Source organism: Orycteropus afer, unplaced genomic scaffold (assembly GCF_000298275.1).
Source record: "Orycteropus afer afer isolate SDZICR_OR568_19922 unplaced genomic scaffold, OryAfe1.0 scaffold00175, whole genome shotgun sequence".
In the NCBI taxonomy this organism is placed as follows: Eukaryota; Metazoa; Chordata; class Mammalia; order Tubulidentata; family Orycteropodidae; genus Orycteropus; species Orycteropus afer.
In genome coordinates, this window is record NW_006921762.1 from 4,280,494 (window position 1) to 4,291,897 (window position 11,404).

Consider the following 11,404-nt stretch of genomic DNA (forward strand, 5'->3'; position numbering starts at 1 on the left):
CAACCTTCATCAGTAGGTGCCTTAAGTCATCCTCACTTTCAGCAAGCAAAGTTGTATCGTCTGCATATCTCAGGTTGTTATATTATATTATATTATAGGTTGTTCATATTCAAAACCTTATGAATAATAAAGCATACTTTATTTTATTTTAAATTTCCTAAGGGCACAAGGAGCTCTGGTGGCATTGTGGTTAAAACATTCAGCTGCTAACCGAAAGGGCAGAGGGTCAAACCCATCAGCCACTCCACAGAAGAAAGATGAGGCAGTCTGCTTCTGTAAAGATTTACAGTCTTGGAAACTTTATAGGGCAGTTCCACACTGTCCTATAGGGTCACTATGATTTGGAATCAACTTGATGGCAATGGGTGTTTAGGGTTTGGGTGTCACAAATGGTTTGTACTTAGCTCTAGTGGCATAGTGCCTAAGGCACTTGACTGCTAACCAGAAGGTTGGCTGTTCAAACCCACCAGCCACTCCGTGGAAGGTTGACCAGGCAATCTACTTCCGTACAGATTTATTGCCTCAGAAACCCAAAAGGGGTGCTTGTAAAAAGGGGTGAGTTGTAATCAACTCAACAGCAGTGAGTTTGCTTTTGGTTTTATTCATGTGTAAGTGTGGTTCAAACCCACCCTTTGGTGCCACAGAAGAGGGGCCTGGCACCCTACTTCTATATAGATTACAGCCAAAAAACCCTATGAGCAGTTCTTCTCTGTAACACATGGGGTCATCATGAGTCAGAATTGATTCAATGGGATTTTTTTTTTTTTAAATTATGCTTAAGCAGCCTGCAAAGAAAGCAATTTGACTCAGGAATGGCGGTATTCTAATTAAGAGAGGAGCTACATGATTTAGGCAGTGATATGTCTGATTCACTTTTATAACATAGGTAAACACATGTCATTTTCTACAATAAATATATTTGTATAGTACATGTACTATGCCATGTTTTAAATGCCTCTTTCCATTTGATCCCAAATTTATTCTGTGACAGACATGCCTGAAATTTTAGTAAATTCTGCTGTACAATATTTGCAGTTATAAGGGGAAGAACTGCCTCAATGAGAGAGATTGTACCAACTCTTTGAGCAGATATCTTTATTCCTCTACACGAGTTTGCTAATGAGTCAACAGAAACTTTTCTCATTTCTAGTGATTATGATTAGTACTAGCTAAGTGAATGTTGGGAGTTTGTACAAAACTTAAAAATGATTTTTCTTTGTGGGCAGATTGAATTTAAAAAAAATAATTTGGTATCTACTCTCTTCCTTTCAGTTATAATTCATTTCATCTGCAGATGTTGAAATTAGAGATATTTTCTCTGGAAAATGTAATTGTCTTTGCACACTATGATATGAAACTTACTGACGCATATCTGAAAGTAAGGCTGATGCAAAAGACTGACACAGATTTTGAAGCAAATCCCTAGGGCTTGTGATGTAGCATTTCATGTGCTGAATTTTGGGTGAGAGAGAAGGAAAATAATATGGCTAAAACAAAAAACTCACTGTCATCAAGTGGATTCTGATTCATAGTATCCCCCATTGGGTTTCCAAGGCAGTAAATCTTTATGGAGGGAGTGGCAGGTGGGTTTGACTAACCAACTTTCTGGTTAGCAGTCAAATGCCTTAGGCACTGTGCTACCAGAGCTCCAATATGGCTAAAGCTCCCAGTATTCCAAAGTATGGTTCTAGGTGTTTTCACACATTGTTCCACTGGATTCTTTTAATAACATTACAGAGTAGGTCTTATTGCTTCATTTAGCAAATGAAGAGATTCAAGCTCAGATAGTTGAAATAGTTTGCTCAGGGTCCCAGATATTTAGATGCAGAAATGGACCCCAGGCCCATTTGACTTAGAAGTGCATGTACTCTCCCCTATTCTATACCAGCAACTTAGAAATTGAAAGCCCTTCGTATTCAGCTGTACAATAGTATCCTACAATGTTACTTCAGCACACAGAATTTACAGCTTTAGATTGAATGGTCTCATACCTAGGCCCCTTCAAGGGCAGAGCTCAGACTTACTTGGTTTGCCTTACAGCCAGCACTTAGCACAAGGGATGAAATTTAGGAAAACTCAATAAAGGGCTGCTGAAAATGAAAGAAAGAGTAAACATAAACATCTTAAAACACTCTTCTAAAGAAGCTTCTTCCCCAAAGAGTTCAGTCTTTGAGATCATGCTCACTTTTCTTTTTCTTTGGCCACTTTCACATTCAAAATGTTACCAGATACTTTCATTTTACTTCTATAATGTCTCTCATATTTGTCTCTTCTTTTTCATTTCAATTCTATCATCTCTGTTCCAGCCAGCCTCAGGGATTCTCTTCTGTACTTCCATTCACTCTCCATTTCATCCCATCCCTCCCTCCCTCCATCCATCTTTCATTTTTTTCCTACAAATATTTGATTAGCACTTATTAAAGACACAATAAGCATTATCACAATACAGTGTGATAAATGCTGTATGAAAAGATTGTTCAGGGTGCTGTGAGATAAGTCACTCTTGCTCAAATTGAATTGGAAGGTTTCTTTGGAGAAAGTGTCATCTGAACTGAGTCTTAAAGAATTAGTTAAGTTAGCAAGGCAAAGAGAATGGAGAAGGTCAAAATAACAACCACAGTGTTTGTCCCCTGCTACATCACCATTTCCTTTCCCTCGTTCCTACTTTTCTCCATAGTGCTTGTCAATATCTGGCATACTGTGTATTTTATCATCCATTTCTCTGCTCAAAATTATCTTCCCATCTCATTCTCAATAAAAGCCAAACTAATCCCAGTGGCTCATAAAACTACTATGATGTGACTTTCATTATCTCTCCTCCTTGGTCACTCAGCTTTAGTCAGATTGGGCTCTTTGCTGTTATGCATCAGGCCATCTCCTGTGCCAGGGTTCTTGCACTTGCTTTTCCCTTTGTTAAGAAGCTCTGGTGGCGCAGTGCCTAAGGCATTTGACTACTAACCAGAAAGCTGGGAGTTCAAACCCACCAGCTGCTCTGTGGAAGGAAGATGGAGCAATCTGTTTCTGTAAAGATTTACTGCCTTGGAAGCCCAATGGGGATCCTTAGGAATAGGAATCAGTTCAATAGAAGTGGTTTTGGTTTGGTTCTATTTGCTAAGAATGTTTTTCTCACAGTTATCTGCATGACTACCTCCCTCATTTCCTTCAGGCCTTACTCACCTGTCATCTTCTCAGACATATCTTCCTTGACTATCCTATTTATAATGGTAGCAACTCCTCTCTCTGCTAGGACTCCTCGTACCCCTTTTTGCTTAGCAGATATCACCTGTCATATAAGGAGGGAGCCTTGGTGGTGCAATGGTTAAGAGCTTGGCTGCCAACCAAAAGGTCAGTAGTTTAAACCCGCCAGTCACTCTGCAGGAGAAAAGACCTGGAGATCTGCTCCTATAAAGATTTCAGCCTATGAAACCCTGTGAGGCAGTTCTACTCCAAGCTGATTTGAAAGTACACAACAACATCATCATATATGCTTTCTTTATTTATTTAATTTACCCCCCTCAAGAGTATAAGCTCCCTGAGAAGAGGGATTATTTATTTATTTTTTCATTCTTTATTGTGATTTAGGTGAAAGTTTACAAACCAAATTCATTTTCCATACAGCAGTTTATATACATTTTGTTTTATGACATTAATTACAATCCCCATAATTTAACAACTGTCTTCTCACTTCCTTCCTGTAGTTACCTTTCCCCTGTGTCCTTCTTTCTTAAGCATTTGTGCCCTCTGATCTATCTCCCTGTGCAAATACTGCCCTTCTGATCTGCCATAGTTGATTGTTATACCTGGTATAAATGTTCACCTTATATGCTTACTGTTTGGCTGAAATTACAGGGATGAGTTCAATTCCAGGCCCAAAGGGTGATGAGGAGCCATAGTCTCAGGGCTTTCACCAGTGTCCATTAGACCAGTAAGGCTTGTCTTTTTCATGATTTTGAGTTTTGTTCCACATTGTTCTCCCACTCTATCCAGGATCTCCTGCACTGATCCCTTTGCGAGTGGTTAGCAGTGGTAGCTGGGCATTACCTAGTTCTGGACTCAGGGTCATGTAGGCTGAGATTTTCATGGTCCACCAGTCCTTTGGACTAATTATTTCCATGTGTCTTTGGTTTCCTTCTTTCTTCTTTGTTTTGGATGAGGAAAGACCAACTGTTGCATCTAGATGGCCACTTGCAAGTTCTGAAGACCCCAATTGCTACTCACCAAAGTAGGATGTAGGACAATGTTTTTATGTAATATGTTATGCCAATTGACTTGAGGCCCCCTGCAACCATGGTCCTGATCCCACAGGCCCAACAATGTGCTCCCTCAGGGTAGTTGGCTGTGGCTAAGAACTTATCATAACTTTGCCCTCTGTTAGCTCTATTTATATGGACATTCTTACAGCACATACAAATACATATATAGAAATATTGTCCACCAAACTTATATGGTCATGTGTGTATTCCCTTTTGGCTAGACATACTTGATCATTCAGCCTGTCTTCCTATGTATCCATCCACCTGTAGATTTGTCATTACTGATAATCCAGTATTGTGTATGTAAAATTGTTTTTCTTTGTTGTCTCTATTTCTTGTGTACCTCTCTGTGTCTTCCTTTGAAGAAAGGAGTTCTTGACAATTTTGATCACTGCTGTTTCTTCACTTCCTAGGAAAGTGCTGGCAAATAGAAAGTCTCAATAAATATTGGTGAAATGGATGAACAAGAGGAAAAATGAGAAAAGGAAATGGAAAGGCAAGGGTGTGAGAATTCTAAGGAAATGTCAACATTTATTTGGCCTGATTCCTTTTGGATTCCTTATTGTACAACTACAGAACTGTAGACACAGCTGTGCGACACTTCCTTAGACTCTTGCTGTTTCTGAGTTCACTGAAGGGAGGGAAGTGTTCAGTTTTGGTTGATGATGATGACTAACTTTCCTCTGGGCCTTTACCACACCCAAGGATCACTTCCAGATTGCCCATCTTTAATCAACAAACAGGATTCCTCTCCTGCAGATCTGTGGGTTTCCTGGTTACTTGTTCATTGTCACATTATAGGCATTAGGAGGCAGAGGAGAGAGAAGTTGGAGTTTTTGGTTAGTAATCTCTTTTGTTGCTGTGTTAGGAGGGTATAATAGCTTACGAGAGGGAGGGGAGGGGTAGAGTCAGTGAGATTTGGAACCATCACTCCTGGTGTTGGGATAGATGGCTGATGAATAGAAAATCAAAGAGTTGTTGAGAAGTATAGAGTGTTTGGGAAATATGTGTATTTGAAAGATGTTTGATGTGGGCTTTTTTTTTTTTCATGATAACATCATTAGTGCTGTGGTTTTGTTGTTAAAAAGGGAAACTGAATTGAACTCAAGATTTATTCCTACTCTTTGGATCCTTATTGCCCTTAAATAACAGATGCTGTTTAAGGTGGGAAAGTCCTACAAGACAAGCTAATCATCAGCGTGTACCTAATCTCCACTTATCAAGCAATCAGATATCCTTCAGGTATATGGGGAGGAGTATCTCTGTAAGAAACTGTGCCTTGCAGAAGCCAGGCCTCCTGCTCATCTCCTAGCTCTAGGGGGATTAACAACTAACGCTAAGGTTGTGATATACCAAGGTTCTTTGTGGGAGCTGTGCCTATCACCAGGCAAAGCCTCCTGGAAGAACATTTGCTGTCACTGGATCACACAAGTCCCCTCTATCTGGTAAGATCCTGTTGGGCACTGAATGCCATGGTTCCCCCTTTATCAGACCTCACTAAAGGTCAACATCGAGATTTATTTTTCAGACTAGAAACTTGGACTTGATGCACTATGATTATACTTTAGACAAACAGAATAGGAATAGAAGAAATCAGGTCAGGAGAGAAGCAGGACTTCTAGGGGTGGGCCTGGAGCCATGGAGACTTTCAGGAGGGGTCAGGAGATACCTGAAGGATCCAGTTCCTGGGGTCTGGGAGAGATGAATTTTAGGGCAGAGAATGATTAGGACACTTTCTTCCCCTCCCTATATATATATATATATATATATATATATATATTTTTTTTTTATTATTATTTTTTTTCCTGTGTTCTCTCCCCTCCTCTCCCACCCTTGGTAACCAACAAAGAATGTTTCCTTCCATATACAAACCTTTCCTTGACTTTTATAATAATGAACTAATGCTATATTTGTCCTTCTGTGATTGATTTATTTCATTCAGAATAACGTCCTCCAAGTTCATCCATGTTATGCAGTGCTTTGCAGATTCTACATTATTCTTTAGTGTTGCACACTATTCTCTTGTGTATAAGTGCCATTGTTTATCCATTCTTCTGTTGATGGACACCTAGGTTGTTTCCCTATTTTGGCTATTGTAAATAGTGATGCAATGAACATGGGTGTGCATATATCTGTTCTTGTCCTGGCTTTCACTTTTTTATGATATGTACCTAGTAATGGCATTGCTGGATCAAATGATATTTCTAATTCTAACTTTTTAAGGAATCACCATAGTGCTTTCCACAGTGGTTCTATCATTTGACAGTCCCACCAGCAGTGTATGAGAGTCCCAATCTCTCCACATCCTCACCAGCATTTGTTATTTTCTGTCTTGTTGAACCTTGCCATCACTGCTGGGGCCAGATGGTATCTCATTGTTCTGATTTGCATCTCTGATGGCTAATGATCATGAGCATTTCTTCATGTATTTGCTGGCCACCTGAATATCCTCTTTGGTGTCTTCTGCCTAATTTTTAATTAGATTATTAATCTTTTTGTTGTTGAGGTGTTGGAGTTTTCTATGAATTTTAGAGATAAGTCCCTTGTCAGATACATTGTTGCCAAATATTTTTTCCCAATCTGTAGTCTCTTTTTACTCTTGGAGAAGTCTTTTGAAGCACATAAAAAATTAATTTTTAGAAAATTCCATTCATCTAGTTTATCATCAGCTATTTGTGCATTTTGGATTATGCTTGACAGTCTATTTATGCCATAAATTTGGGCTCCTAAATTTGCCCCTAGTTTTTCCTTGAGGAACTTTATAGTTTTAGGTTTCACATTTAAGTCTTTGATTCATCTGGAGTTAGTTTTTTTGTATGGTGTGAGGTATGGTTCTTGTTTCATTTTTCTGCAAATGGATATCCAGTTTTGCCAGCACTGTTTGTTAAAGACACCATCTCCTTCCCCATTCAATGGATTTCAGCCCTTTGTCAAAAATCAGCTGACCATAGGTCAATGGATCTATTTCTGGGTTCTCAATTCTGTTCCACTGGTCTATGTGTCTGTCATTGTACCAGTACCAGGTTGTTTGGACTACTGTGGCTGTATACTAGGTTTTGAGATGTGGGAGTGTGAGACCTCTTACTTTGTTGTTCTTCTTCAATGGTGCTTTGCTTATTCCAAGTGTCTTTCCTTTTTACATAAAATTAGTGATTGGTTTTTCCATATCCTTAAGGAATGCTGATGGGATCTGGATTGAGATTATGCTGAATGTATAGATTGCTTTGGGTAGTAGTGACATTTTCACAATGTTCAATTTTCCTATCCATGAGCATGGTATGTTCTTCTATTCAAGTAGATTTCTTATGGTTTCTTGGAGTAGTGATTTGTAGTTTTCTTCATACAGATCTTTTGTGTCCCTGGTAAGATTTATTCCCAGCTGTTTTATTTTTTTTGGTAGCTACTGTAAATGGTATTGATTTCCTTATTTCCTTTTCAGCAATCTCTTTGCTGGTATAGAGGAATCCAAATGATTTTTTTGTATGTTGATCTTGTAGCCTGCCACTATGTTAAATCTCTCAGTTCCAGTATTTTTATTTTTATTTTTTATTTTTTTGCTGAGTCTCTTGGGTTTTCTATATATAGGATCATATCATCAGCAAATAGGGGTAGTTTGACTTCTTTCTTACCAATTTGGATGCCTTTGATTTTCCTTTCTTGCCTTATTGTCCTGGCTAGGATTTCTAATACAATGTTGAAATAGAAGTGGTGATAGAGAGTATCCTTGCTGTTTTGGTTAGGACACTTTTACAATGAGTGTTAGGCAGGAAGATAGGATAGGGAGGAGAAAAGGAGAAAATGGAGAGCCCCTCAAACAACAACAACAACAACAATAACAGAGCTCCAAGAAAAGGGAGAGAGGTGGAATATTTAAGAAGGTTAATGAGCTGACACCTACAAACTGCTGGGAACTGCCTGTGAGATTTGACCAATTAAAATTAAGCAGAACAACCACAGACCATGGAATAGTTAAGGAGATTAATGAGCTAATACCTGTAAACCACTTGGAACACCCGTGGGGGATTTGGCCAATCAATCAGGGTCTTGTCACTCAAAAGGCCCAGCCCCACCTTAAGAACACCCCTTTTAGGAAGTATAAAGCCAGTAAAGTTAGACAGCTTGATGTCTTTCCCATTCCGCAGGAAAGACCTGTCTCCACCCTTCTGGAGATATCTTTTGCTTTTAACAGCTCTCCTCACTCACAGAGAGAGGTCGGTATTCCTTCTGGAAACATACTTTGCTTTCAATAAAGACTTGTGTGCTTGGCACTTGGCTGAGTTTGTCGAGCAGCTGCCAAACACCACCACTTGCTTGTGGATCGCCTGGGACTCCCTGCCCATGGATTGCTCGCTGGCGGAGATTCTTCCAGTGGATAAGGCAAGGACCAAGAAGAGGGCTTCTTCTCTTCGATCATATGAGTATAGGGCAATCTATGCTAGAAGGGACATGTTGGTATCTGTCATGGATTGAATTGTGTCCCTCCAAAATATGTGTCAACTTGGCTGGGCTATGATTCTCAGTGATTTGGTAGTTACGTACTGATATAATTTGGCAGTTACATAATGATATAATCATTTCCATGATGTGATCTGATGTGATCAGCCAATCAGTTGTAATTAGGGTGGAATGCAAAACCCTTACTCAGGTCATAGCCCTGGTTGATATAAGGGGAGTTTCCATGACATGTGGCCTGTAAGAGATTAAAGGAGAGATAAGCAAGCAGAGAAAGAGGGACCTGACTACCATCAAGAAAGAAGAGTGGAGAATGGAGTGTGTCCTTTGGACCTAAGGTCTCTGTGCTGAGAACCTCCCAGATCCAGCAGAAGATTGATGCCAAGAAACATGGAGATCTCCAAAGGATACTGGACCACAGATATTAAAAGGAGACAAGGACCTTCCTCCAGAGCTGACAGAGAGAGAAAGCCTTCCCTGTATCTGTTATCATTTGTTACCTAATGGATATGATTTTCTTTTTCTTCTTTTTTTTAAATGATTGTGGTAAATGTGTATAAAAAGTTAGTCATTTTAATCATTTCTAGGTGGCACAATGGTTAAATGCACAGCTGTTAACTGAAAGGCTGGCTCTTGGAACCTACCCAGGGACTCTTTGGGAAAAAGACCTGGCAATCTACTTCTGTAATGATAACAGCCAAGAAAACACGGTGAGGCAATTCTACTCTGTCACATGAGGTTGCTATGAGTCAGAATGGACTAGATGACTCCCAATAACATGTTGTGCAACCATTACTATTAATCCATTTCCAAAAGGTTTACATCTCCCCGAGCAGAAATTCAGCACTCTTTCAGTTGTTGTTGTTGTTATGTGCCGTCAAGTCAGACCCGACTCATAGCGACCCCTCCTTGTAGATTGCCCCATTTTCCTTCCGAGGAGTGGCTGGGGGGTTTGAACCGCCAGCCTTCTGGTTAGTAGTCAGGTGCCTTAGGCACTGTGCTACCAGAGCTCCTACTCTTTCAGTAGTAACTCCCTATTTCTCCATCCCCCCTGCCTCTGTTTGTATTGTTGTTAAGTGCTGTCAAGTCAGTTCTGATTCCTAGCGACCGTATATACAATGCCTGGTCCCATGCCATCCTCACAGCCATTACTGTGCTTGAACCTATTGTTGCAGCCATTGTGTGTCAATCCATCTTTGTTGAGGGTCTTTCTCTTTTTCCTGACCCTCTACTTTATCAAGCATGGTATCCTTCTCCAGGGACTGGTCTCTCATGACAACATGACCAAAGAACAAGAAGAGAAGTCTCACCATCCTTGCTTCTAAGGAGCATTCTGGTTGTGTAGCCTCTGGTAACCACTAATAAACTAAGGATATAGAAATTTTGGGGGTCTTCCCAAATCTCTTCTTGTTTTTGACTTGTAAAGTTATCCACTCTTTTCTCTGGAAGTCTTTTGCAGGCTACAGCCTTCTAAAACAAACTTCTTCTCTTCATTTATTTGCTAAATTAACATTTTTGGAGGGTCAAGTTCACGATCTGAAATTGGCCACCCTTCATGATGTTTCCTGCACTTTGCTTATGCTGTAGGTACTCTTTCCCCTTCCTTACCCTTGACATCCTTCATGATTACTCCTTGTGCACTGATGGCCTCTCCATTCCTTAGGATCCATATCCATATCCAATCAAGCCTGGAGAGCTAATGTAAATTATTCTGCTGGGTTTTTGACTTCCTTGGTGCCTGTTATCCTTTCTTTCCCTCCAATTTCAAGCTTCTAGATGGTGATGGTAGGAGATTTATTTAAATACTTATTGAAGTAAGTATTAAATTTGTATTAAATTAATGTTTGTTTACTATATTAATATAACATTTATAGAATAAGTGCTTATGTTTACTATTTTATTAAACAACAGATATATATGGAGTTCTGGTGGTGTAATGCCTAATGCATTTAACTGCTAAACAGAAGGTTGGCCGTTCAAACCCACCAGTCAGTCCTCGGATGGAAGACTGGGCAATCTACTTCCATAGAGATACTGCCTCAGAATCCAAGGATTTGGGCTCTGGGCTTGGTCAGAAAGGGAAGAACTCCTTTGCTTCCTCATTCTCGCTGGGTGAGAAGGGTTGAGTCTAAGAAGGGCAGTGTCTTAGTTACCTAGTACCGCTGTAACAAAAATACCACAAGTGGGTACCTTAAAGAACAGAAATTTATTTTCTCACAGTCAGAAGGCTAGGAATGCAAATGCAGGGCACTGGGTCTAGGGAATGGCTCTTTCTGTTAGCTCTGAGGAAAGATCCTTGCTTCTTTCAGTTCCTGTAGCCCTAGCCTTCCTTGTCAGTGACTATCATCATGTATCATCTATCTTCCCATTTGTGCTTGCTTGTCTCTGTGTCTATACTATTCTTTATATCATTTAGAAGTGATTAGGTTTAGGACAAGGTGCTCTGGTGTTATAGTGGGTATAAGGCATTTGGCTGTTAACCACAAAGTCAATGGTTCAAACCCACCAGCTGCTCTGCAGGAGAAAGATGAGGCAGTTGGCTTCTGTAAAGATTTATAGCTTTGGAAACCCAGTGGGGGTTGCTGTGAGTTGGAATCAACTTGGTGGCTGTGGGTTTAGGTTTAAGACACACCCTGCGTTGATAGGGTGTCATTATCATAATAAAGAAACCATATTTCCAAATAGGATCACATCCACAG